This window comes from Arvicola amphibius, chromosome 8 (assembly GCF_903992535.2).
Source record: "Arvicola amphibius chromosome 8, mArvAmp1.2, whole genome shotgun sequence".
Lineage (NCBI taxonomy): Eukaryota > Metazoa > Chordata > Mammalia > Rodentia > Cricetidae > Arvicola > Arvicola amphibius.
This window is the reverse complement of record NC_052054.1, coordinates 103,054,775-103,067,144: the sequence shown is the minus strand read 5'-3', so window position 1 is coordinate 103,067,144 and position 12,370 is coordinate 103,054,775.

Below are 12,370 nucleotides of genomic sequence, written 5' to 3'. Positions count from 1 at the left end.
TTCAGTCAGGGACAGTTCTCAGGCCTTGTCCTTGTGGTTGCAGGACCCAAACCCTGATCATTCCTTTCCCCCATCTTCTCTCTTGCCAATCATCCTTCCAGGTGTGGCATGCTGTATTCTTAACACCATAGCTGATTTTCACGCTGATCTTTATCAAGATGCGTCTGTCTTTGAACCGCTATGTAGCATTGACTCTCAAGAGTGCATCTCACACCCAGTGGGGAAACGGTTACCCAAGCTGACAACCAGAAAAAACCATCACAGTTAAGCTCTGAAAGTCTACGCCCAAAGATTACTTTGTGCTGTTTGTGGCCCAAGACATATATACATATATACATATATATATATATACACACATACATGTATATTTATATATACATATATATATACATATATATGTGCATGTGCTTTTGTTTTTTATTTTTATTTTTTATTTTTGGTTTTTCGAGACAGGGTTTCTCTGCAGCTTTAGAGCCTGTCCTGGAGCTAGCACTTGTAGACCAGGCTGGTCTCGAACTCACAGAGATCCGCCTGCCTCTGCCTCCTGAGTGCTGGGATTAAAGGCGTGTACCAGCACCACCCGGCTATGCATGCGCTTTTGGACACATGAACACTTCAATGGCAAACTGCAAAAAGAGAGAGAAGAGAAAGTTCTGTCACAAAGCACACGCCACAGACACAGAAGAGCTAACTCAGTCACCCAAGGACATGCTCCTAGCTGCACACTTGACACAGGCTTCTAAGGCTCTACTGGGATCCTAGGTGGAAGAGGAAATCAACTCCAGAGGCTGTGTGGAGACCTGTTTCATTTGGGGAAAGTTGACCTTAGGCTAGGTCATCTTAGGAGCACCTTAAATGCTCCTAAGGTGCTCCTAAGATGACCTTAGACTAGGATGACCTCCCAGACCCAGCGAAGACAGTCTTACAGCATCTGAAGCGGGCTCTGGGAATATGCTCACCCATCCTACTCCGGAGGATTACTTTAAAACAGAAAACATAGAGAGCCATCTCAGGCCCCATCCCACCCAGCTATGGCCTCTCTTAGGCCACAAGAGTCTTCAAATCAGCCGGGTAGTGGTGGTGCAAGCCTTTAATCCCAGCACTCAGGAGGCAGAGTCAGGGGCCAGCCTGGTTTGCAAGAGCTAGTTCCAGAACAGGCTCCAAAGCTACAGAGAAAGCTCTCGAAACCCCCCCCCCACACACAAAAAAAGCAAAACAAAACAAAACAAAACAAAAAAAGAGTCATCAAATCAGGTTTAGGGAGGAGAATGCCAGGGCTAGGTTTCTCTGTCTCTCTGTCTCTCTGTCTGTCTGTCTGTCTGTCTGTCTGTCTGTCTGTCTCTCTGTGTGTGTTTCTTTTTGTCTGTCTCTATGTCTATCTCTCTGTGTCTGTCTCTCCCTGTCTGTCTGTCTCCCTCTATGTTTATCTCTCTGTTTCTGCCTCTCTCTGTGTGTATGTGTGTGTATATGTGTGCACATTTATATGCACATGTGTGTACATGCCTATGGAAACCAAAGACCAACTTCAGGTGTTGTTCCTCAGGCTCTATACATCCCCTGCTTTTAGGACGGGGTTCCTCTGTGGCCTGGACCTCACCAAGTAGACTAGGCTAGCTGGCTGGGAAGCCCCAGGGATTCTCCTATCTCTGCCTCCCCTGAGATGGAGTTACAGTGTGTTCTACTATGCCTGGATGTTCTACTCAGGTTCTGGGGCTCAAACTCAGATCTTCATGCTTGTAAGGCAAGTCCTTCAGCCACCAAGCCACCTCTCCAGCCCCATAGCCTGTTCCTTATTCACTCTGAGGCTGTCTATCCTCAGAGTCAAGTGACCTTGATGGTACAGGAATAGATAGTTCAGTGCAGCCAATTGAAGTAGCTAGTGGACTTGAACCATTCCTGAAACCCACCCTGTGAAATCCCATGCAAAGTATAGAATCCTTCACCCTCCTTTACTCATCCTCATAACACACACTTTTTATAAAATAAACTGGCAGAATCACTCTCTGGTGACCATGAGTAGCGGTCAGTATTCTGTGGCTCTCAACTAAGGACACTTGTCCTTGCAATGGCTCTTTTCACCAACAGGAAATACTTGCTTTCAGGAATTGGGGCCAGAATTCCCTGCTTGCTTCTCCTGATTGCTCAGTAGAGCCTCTGACTTGGCCTTGTGATTCAGAGAAGAGAAAAAAAACAGATGCTTTACTGTGTGTGGTGTAGCCGGGGCCCCTCAGAATCATCCCCAATATCAGATGCGGCCTTTCATTTGGGACAGACTGCTCTCTTCTTCTCTGGGTCTCTTGACAATCCTTGGTTCTACAGTGGACTCACATATATCCAGCCTTCGGTGTCAGTTTGAAAGCATCAGTTCTAAAACAAACATGGCAAAGCTCAGGAGAAGACGGACCACCCCAGGCCACACCAGGAGCCATGTTCTAATGCAGGCAGGGCCTTGTTCTCTTTCTCGCTTCTCTCTGGCTTCTCTCTGTATGTGGAACAGGTGGGGTGGGGTCCTGGCCCTGCAAAACCCCTGGAGTCAGGAAAATGACTGACTCATGATCCAGGAATTCTGTTTTTAGAAGACGTGCAGAGAAAAGAAAACGAGACTGGCATCTTTCTGAGGGCCATGGGGCAGGCAGGGGACCCAAGGAATGTTCCTCCTTCCAGGGCTGCTCATGTGTCTGTCTCCTGCAGTTGCTACTGCTTATTCCGCCTGAAGACGCTGGGTAAGAATAAAGCAAATGTACTCCATGTATGTGCCTAATGTGGACTCCTGGGAGGAAGGGCTGTTAGCAAGAAATGAATCTTGGGGGTGAATCCAAAAGATCAATGGTACTTATCTCTTAAAGATGATGTCAGTAAATTGGTGTGGTGGTTTGAATAATAATGGTCCTCGTCAGCTCATTATATTTAAATGCTTAGTTACCAGGGAGTGGCACTATTTGAAAAGGATTAGGAGGTAAGGCCTTGATGGGAAAAAGTGTGTCACTGGGGGGGAGGGGGGTAGGCTTTGAGATTTCCAAAGCTCATGTCAAGCCCAGAGCCTGCCTCTCTTTCTCTTTCCCTCTGTGTGTGTGTGTGTGTGTGTGTGTGTGTGTGTGTGTGTGTGCGTGTGTGTGTTAGGATATAGCTCTCAACTACGTCTCCAGAACCATGCCTGTTTGCATGCCTAATGCTCCTACCATGATGATAAGGAACTAAATCTCTGAGACTGTAAGTAAGCTCCGATTAAATGTTTTCTTTCATAAAAGTTGCCCTGGCCTTGGTGTCTCTTCACAGTGACAGAACATTTTCCTGCATATCAGTATCCTATCTCATGCCCCAAGCCGACTGCCCTCTCTATCAGCATGCGTTCAAATATAAACAGCTTGTGCTTTGTGATAGGAGGACGGGACCCACAGGACCTGACTCTGCTTTCTCTCTCCCACAATTCTGTTCTGTCTACTCTGCCTACCTAATTTTCTGTCCTATTAAAGGGCCAAGGCAGTTTCTTTATTAACCAATGAAAGTAACACATAGACAGATGACCCTCCTCCATCAGATGGAATTTTGTGAGAGCCATAGCTGGATCATGGATTCGAAGGTTGGAGCAGATCCCGGTACAGATCCTGTAACTTGAACCTCTGTCCAGCTCATGGCTTCCTCTACAAATCCCAATGCTGACTTTGGGTTTGGGCCTGACTGCCTATACTAGTCATGATGCTGTTTTGGAGCCTCGATGAGGAAGGCACATGAGAATGCCATAGGCTGTGCCTAACACATAGTACGTGTGTCTGGTTCTATTAATACAAATAGTTCAGGATGTTAGCTGAGAGACAGGGCCTGCATACCCTTGGGTATCCAGACTTTGCCGCCTATTGTAAGCATTTCCCACACTGCTGTCTATTTAGAAATCGTAATTCACTTGCCTGCCCACTTAATCTGCTGTTGTGACCATGTATGTGTGTGTGTGCGCACGCGCGCGAGCGCGCGCGCGCGCGCGCGCGCACACACACACACACACACACGAGCAGTTTCTTGCTTATGATGTTATTTTTTTTTCACGCATCCTTGCTCCTGGGCACAGACATTCAATCAAAAGAATAAGCTTTTGTTGGGACGGCACACCTAGTAAAGGTGTTTCTGCCAAGCTTAATGACCTGTGTTCAATCCCTGAGACTCTCGTGTTAAAAGCAGCGAACCAACTCCTACAAGTCCTCTCCTTCCACCTTGTCTTTGAAGCGAGGTCTCTCTTGCTTCTGCCACTGTGCTACACACATGAGCTTCCGGGAAGTTCCCTGTCTCTGTCTCCCATCTTGCTGTAGGAACGCTGGGACGTCATGTGTGCAGTGAGGCTTTTACACAGTCCAAAGGACTCAAGTTCCAGCCCTTACGTTTGCACGGCAAATGGATTTTCCTGCTGAACCACCTCCGACCCCCATGTTGCATATTTTTTTTGATAGACAAGTTCTTCAATCAGAAATAGATCAACAGTGCCATGGGACAGGGTTTCCATTTGCAGCTGAAGAAGACCATGAATGTGCAAACGCAGTGTCCCGCGCTGTCTACCTCCATTTCTTTTCCTTTCTCTTCCTCACTGCTGCTATGGAGTTTGAAGCTGACCTCATTGCAACCCGGAAGGATTTCTTCTACCCACACAGGCCTCTTTTCAGCTCATTCCCAAATCTCAGAGTGAGCCCCAATTCATTCTTCTTGTCTGACGCAATTTCCACTTGGGCCCCACCCTGTTTCTTTCATCCTTTACTGATGCTGTTCCAGCAAGGAAGTGCTTTGAAATATAATCCGACCTGCCCACCCAGATCAGGCACTGGGAGCACAAATATAGAACACGTCCTGGGGTTAGATATTTTTATAAGCATCGGGAACGTTAATTTGCCTTCTTTGGAGACACGGGACCACCACTCACTGTGTGGGTTTGCGAACGCCACTCCGAGCTTTAGATCAACTATCGTTTCTCTTCATCTGGGCGGGAGGCCTCTTGGCTTTTCACTGGGACAGGATGTTCCCCATTTCCAGACAGAAGCAGATCAAAACTCCCACCGCTGGCACGTCAGCTATGCCCTCATTCTAAAGTCCGTATTGCCATCTGGTTGAAACTTGGTGGGTGACATTGTTTAACTTCCTGGAAGCTATGAAACTCTGCGGAATGCAGCAAACACCACCCAAACTCTGCCTCCCTTTAGAACAAAACATCTTCGCTTCTTTCCAGTCTCATAGGAGCTTGGAGACAAGGAATCAAAGGCTTGCCGCTTTCTTGCCTTTCGGTCTCTGTGTATTTTGATTATTCTCCGTAAAGCTTGATCGTAGATGAACCAGAAAGATGTTAAAAATGAAATTACAGAATGTGGATAGTGTGCAAGTCCAGTATTCTAATTCTACCACCAAAAGAATCCAGGGTCCCGCCTTCCTTGTCACGCTTTTCTCCCAGAGATGTTAGCTGTCCTTTTCCAGAGGTCCAGAGCTTTAATCTGATCAAAGAGCCCCCGAACAGAGTGGGCAAACGGTAAAGGACTCGCTGCATAGGGACAAGACTCGAATTCGATTCCCACCACCACCCCCCGGATACAGATGCAGTCTGCCTCTGCAGACAGCTGAAACACCAAACTCCATTGTGTTCAAACCTAATGGGGAGGCACCCGGCACGGCAATGAGCTTCACAAACGCCCAAACAGGGCATGGGCACCTGTGCCTCTGAAAGAGAAAGAGCAGAAAGGGCAAGTAAAGGAGGCCATGAGCACACCTCTGGTGTTGATTTACAAGTCCTGGCTGCTGGTTGCCCCAGATGCCGGAGCAGCATAAATCCAGAGAGCATCTGGCTGGGAGCAAGCTTCCTGAGGACAGCCGGCAAAAAAGCGCCTGATTTAAGCCCTCTTTGGGATAAATGGTTGGAGGTTATAATTCTGTAGCAGGACCATAGATCAACTGGATCTGGAGAAGAAGACCGGAGGAGCCGTAAACACCCATCGATTATTTTATCTGGTGCACTGAATCTGGAGCCTGTATTGCTCCGTGTGCTCAGGGTTGTTCTGCTGAGAGCTGTGGAAACGTCAGGTTATCAAGATGTTATTTTTAAAGCATTAATAAGAAAACAAGTTACTTTAGGGTCTAGTGAGGGCAGGGCCACGCTGGTTTTGTCAGTAACTCATCTGGAGATCTCAGAGCTATCCAAGCTCGATGCTTTAGCTGTGGCTGTTGCTAGTTAACTAACCACCAATATTCAGCGACTGTAAGCAGCTGCTAATGGTTTCCAAGAGTCTACTGGGAATCTCAGCTTTATTTTAGAGTCTTCACGGTCAGCTGATGGGTCAGCTGTGGACTGACTGGCAAGCGAGGCAAGGTGGCATTCCTGAAAATGGGACTCTCCAACATGGAGGGGAAGTGACAGCTGCTTCCCAAGCCATGCTCAAAACTGCTTCCCATCATTTCTCCCACATTTCTCTCTCGAGTGAGGGACCAGAAAAGGGCAAATTCCAAAAACAGAGAAGCAGACTCTACCCCTCCTGAAGAGAAAGCGCCCCAGTCACATTGCAAGGGCTGTATACAGGAAGCAGCTGAGACCAGCATCCATCGCTTTTATTGGTCTCACAGGACATCCTCCTGGAGTGAATATTGTTACTTTAGTAACTATTGAAGGGCAGAGATGTTTCCGCAGCTAAAGTTTTTGCTGGGGAAGCACAAGGACCTAAATTTGAATCCTCACTACCCACATAAAAGCAGGCACGCTTCTGTAACCTCAGGGTCAGGGCAGAGACGGGAAGAGCCCGAGGACTCACTGACCAATCAGTGGAGTGGAAAGGGTAGACTTCACTGTTCTGGTTGAGACTTTGTATCGAAAAAATAAAGTGCAGAGAGATAGAGGAAGAAGTCAGGCGGACGCCATCTTCTGGCTTCTACCTGCACACACATGGGTACATGTACTTTTGAGCACATGTGAACACACCACACACACACACACACACACACACACACACACACACACACACGAAGATCTGGGAAGCCATAAAGGAAAGGAAAGTATAGGTGGCTTAGAAAGAATCAAAGTGTCATGGAATGCCGAAGGCCAGGAAAGCTGTAGTCAAACTCCAGCAGATCCCATGTCTGGGGCACCTGTTTCCTGCTTCTCCGAAGGTCTGCATATGGCGTCCTCACATGGTATAGGAAATGGGGGATCCCTCTGCTCTCTCTTGCTAAAGGTACAGCCCTTAAGGGCTCCACACTTACAACCCAGCACCTCCCAAAAGCCCCACCTCCAGCACCGCCACACTGCAGACATGGGAAAAAATCAAACCACAGTCAGCCCGTGTTGAGCTGGCTGCATTTGACTTGCATAAGCATGTTATTAAGCACGGATCACCAGTCAACAGCTTCCTACCTGCATTCGCTACGACGACAGTGTCCAAGGGAGTATTAGTCTCCATGTGGCATACACTCATTTGTCTATAAATTTGCCCTTAGCTGACATGAGGTAATTCAGAGTCTATATTTATCCTCCATGGTATGAATATTCATAGTTTTACTGTAGAAATTTCAATGCACTTAATTACAGGCTGTGGCCCCAGGCCCCCCCAGGGGGGGTTATATAACACATGGTATGTGCACTGAATAGCTTTTTAAAAAAATTCAGAAATGAAGCCTTAAGGTTATCAGCTAAGGAGTCTTATCTAAGTTTATTGACTAGATATAAAGTATAAATAATATTTGAAATATATCTTTAAAAATATCTCTAGAAAGATCTTAAATGCCAACTCCCACTTTCCTTGGTACTTAAAAATATACGGCCGTAAATTCTATCCTATCCTCTCTCCAAGCGCTAATGAAACTCATTGGGTCATCAAAATGGAGAAGGCATGAAGGCAGAAACAGAACTAGTTGGGTGGGGGTGGGGGATCAACAAGGGTAGAAGGAGACAAGACAGGCTACATGTGATCCAAAGACATTATATACATGTTGAAAATGCCTCCGTGAAACTGATAGGAAGTAATACACAATAAACTTAACATGAACGAAAAATATGCATGAAGTTCAGTTTCCCTCTTCTTGAACGAGAACGGGACCCACGGACACCAAAATACAGTAGGAAAACTGGTCTGTTATATGCAAGGTTAGGTTATAAGAAGGCTGCGGCTTCCTCCATGAGTGATGCTCTCTCCCGCCCTGGGAGAAGGCTGCTGCTATCTGATGAGCTGCCCAGCGAGATGATTCAAATGTTGACAAAATGAAAGGAACCTTTGTCATCTATCAGTGAATGGAGACCCTCAGGCCGACAGCCCGCAAGGACCTGAGGCTTATTCGTGGTCATGTAAGTGAGTTTGAAAGTGGATCCTTCAGCCTGGAAGCCTTGGTTGTACTAATTGATGTGAAAACGACAAGCCCATCATGGGTGTCACCATTCACCAGGTTTGGATTCTGGACCGAACAAGAGTGCAGAAAGTGAGCCGAGGAGTAGGCGCCCTTCTCCCTCTGCTCCTAACTGTGGATGTGACCATCTGATTCAAGCTCCTGCCTTGATTTCCTGTCAGTGACGGATGATAACTTGGAAACGTTAGCCAAATAAACGTTTTTCTCGTATTTTTAAAGATGTATTTGTTTTTATTTTGTGAGTATTTTGGATGTATGTGCATCATGTGACTGCCTTGTGCTCACAGAGACCAGAGAGGATTTCAGGTCCTCTGGAAATGAAGTTCCAGAGGCTTTCGAGCCACCATGTGGGTGCTGGGAAATGAACTAGGGTCTTACTCAAGATCAGCACTAAACCACTGAGCTGTCTCTCCATCCCTTTCTTCAAGCTGCTTTTGGCAGGACATTTTATCACAGTGACATGAAAGATAACAGGACATCTTACACACACACACACACACACACACACACACACACACAAAAGCCTTAAGAAACAATGGCTCAGAGTGGGATTTCTACTCCTACTCAGTGCCTTCATTAAGGTGATATAGGGAAATAACAGCCAAAGTTATTGAGTTTTAAAAGTCTTTTTCGTGTGTGTGTGTGTGTGTGTGTGTGTGTGTGTATGTGTTTACTTTCAGTTTTAAAAAAACTTAAGACAGCTTATCTCATTCTGGGTTGGTGAACACTAAAACAACTTACCCACAAATTACCTAAGGTCACCGTGTTCTGCCACCCTGCAGCTCTACCCTAAGAATCCAGCTTGCAGGGGTATCGGGACTTCAGCAGAGATCTTAATACAAATCTCAAACAAGATGCTCAGTGCAGCTTTTTACAGCAGGTGAAATGCAGCTCTGGGTACCCAGCAGGAGGCAGGGCTTCAGTTCATTAGAACATAACCATCTCTTAAATATTCCTCACTTAGTGAAACATGAAAGTTTTTAGTGCCATGAGAGAATGCTTATGATAAAGTATAAGGTATGACCTATGAATGTGTATTTTCTTCTTCATCCTAATTATGTGTGGTTCATAATTTCTATGGAGCTCAACTTGTTTTTATATTCATCTAAGTCTTACCATTTTTCAGTGAAAATCAAGAAGAAATATGAAGAGAATAATTTGAAAGTAACATTTAACATTCTTGTTAGAATTCTCCTTGAGTTTGGTATGGTAGAGCACACCTTTAATCCCAACACTTGGGAGGCGGAGGCAGGCACATCTCTGAGCTTGAGGCCAGCCTGGTCCAGGACAGTCAAGGCTACACAAAGAAACCCTGTCTCAAAAACAAAACAACAACAACAACAAAGAGTTCACCTTTCTGACCTAGGGGATGCAGCCTTGGCTACCAATCATACTTCTGAGGAAAGCAAAAACCAGCTGACAATGGGGTTTGCACCCAGGCTCACCTGGCCCCTTCCCCCAACTTCAAAGGCCAGTTGCATCTGCCAGGGAAGACCTACTGGAATTAGGAGCAGCACTGGAACCTCGTGGTCACAGAGCAAAGGTTTGTTCCTGTTCAACTGAGGGACTGTATTCCACGCTCTGGGATGGTTTGAGTATGGTTTGTCTCCAAAATTCAGCAGGAATGTGACCGTCATTGTATTCGTTGGTGTTGGGAGGCAGGGCCTTTAAGTACTGATGAGTTCTATAAGTGGCTCAGTGATGTTCTCACAGAAAGACCTGTTGGAGAGTGGGCTGCTATAGAACAAGGCCAACCCTCCTGTTCTCCCCTGACCAGGGGATGTACTTGCCTTTCTGCCTCTCGCCATGAACTGTTCCAGTGAGAGACCTTACCTCAACATATAAGGTAGAGAGTGGTCAAGAAAGACACCCATCAATTCCTGGCCTACAAACACACACACACACACACACACACACACACACACACACGCACGCACACACGCACGCATGCACGCACAGGAGGATTAACTATTTAAATTTGACAGCAATGTGTGAGCTGAAAGCAACGAATCCTAGGAGATGTCAACCCACAGGGTCTCTCAGCTTCCTCCTTTTCCTGTGCCAGCCCTGGAGCAGCAGAAATTCCTGGGAACTTCCAGGGACCAGAACAGAGCCCTGAGTGGACTCTCTGTGCATCTTGAAGAAAGTGATTGATGGTTCTAGCACAGGTGCATGATGGGTCACATTGCCACCTCCTGCACAGCAGTCCCCTGTGTGCTGGGGAGGAAACAACACCAGGAGAGGATCAGTGCCCTGAACCAACACAGAGGAGCAGACAGTCATGCCCAGTCTTCCTGAGGCTGACCGTGGGCTCGCAGTCCTCGCTTGGGACAAATGTGTGTGGCCATAGGGAAGAAGTAGGAGAGTCATAAATAGCTCAAGCTGTTCCAAAGGCATGACAACAAAGGCCTGGTTCGCAGACTCTGGAGCCTCCAGGGGCTGGACAGGAAAAGGAGGAGCCAGACTGAACCACAGGAAGGAACCGGCCCAGAGAACCTCAAACACACCCACAGCCTGACTGCTCCCCGGGGAACCAGGGCTACCAAAAGACCCAGTTTCTCAAGACAGACCAGGAACCAAGGATTCGTGAGAACCAGGATTTATGGGAACGTTCAGTTTTAAATGTAATAAAAAACACATAAAATGCGTGCAGGACCAAACAAGATACTTAAGTGTCGGCATCTGGTCTAGCCTATTGGTCTCCTTCCCACACGTAGAACTATACCTAAGGTCAGAGGGCAATGGCTGCTGAGCTCCGTGAGGTCAGCCCACAGCAGGCAACAGCAGCTACTCACTGTGGGTGCTAACTTCAACCCTCGAGCTTTTGAAGCTGCAGGGAAGACCCAAGACCTCTCCAGAAGAAAGAAGCAGGAAAGTGGAGTTGGCCCTGCCATCAAGAATTGAAAAGGCAATGTGTGTGTGGGGGGGGGGGGTAACATGCATTCACGTGGGCATTTCGGGCATCTCTAACCTTCACCTTCCACCTCCCTACAGTGGGAGAGACAGTGTGAGGAAGCACCGGCCCTGGTTACTGAGGAGGCGGCACGCGCTCATGGCAGCATTTTATGAAAAACACTTAGGAAACTGTCAGTGATTTTGATGAGGTCACCTTCCCTGACTTTGGGGAGTTCCAGAAGATCTTGACTTACTCATGACTCATGGCCTTTTAGGATGCTCAGGCAGGTGCTGATTCTGGCAGGAGTATGTCCACAACCATTGGTGCTAGGAGACCCCACTCCCCAAGTCACTCTGGAATGTGGGTGGAAGCCTTGCTGAGGCTGTGGTAGTGAAGTCTAGTGGTTTGGGAAGGGGACTCAGGTGGTTCCTAAGGAAGGGACACCCTGGGGCTGTCTGGTGAGAGATTTGAAGTAAATCTCCCCAAAGAGAGGAGAGAGAGCTTGGAAAGATGGTGTCACGTCCTGATTCCTGATTATCTTCATTTCTCTCCGGGTTGGTCTTGAAACAGAACGTACAGCCCTTGACGAGGACAGTTCTGAACCGACTGCATGTTAATGAGTATTGTATTATAAAAATGTGGTGTGTTTCTGGCTTCCTGGCTTTTATTATTCTGAGGAAGAAATAAATCTTATATTCAAGTATAAAAAAAGAAAGGTTGAAATAATGTTCAGCTAAGTCAACAAGATGGTGCCGAGACCCAGGCAGTTGGGATTGGTCTGTTTTCCAAGCAGACATTCTTTGTATTATACCTAAGGATGGAGGCAAGGCTTTTTCTCATGGTCCTCGGGTCTCATCACGTATCTGTGCTGCCTGAAGAAAGTCAGAAACATGTCTAAAAGACTGTTTAAGTCATGGGGACTCACCCACAGTTCTCAGTGGGGACTATCTTATAAATGTCACTGGGGCTGAAGAGATGCTGGGCCACAGGGATCATCTAAGACCATCAGAAAACACAGATGTTTACATTACAATTCATAACAGTACCAAAATTATAGTTATGAAGCAGCAAGCAAGATAATTTTATGGTTGGGGGTCACCACAACATGAGGAACTGGCC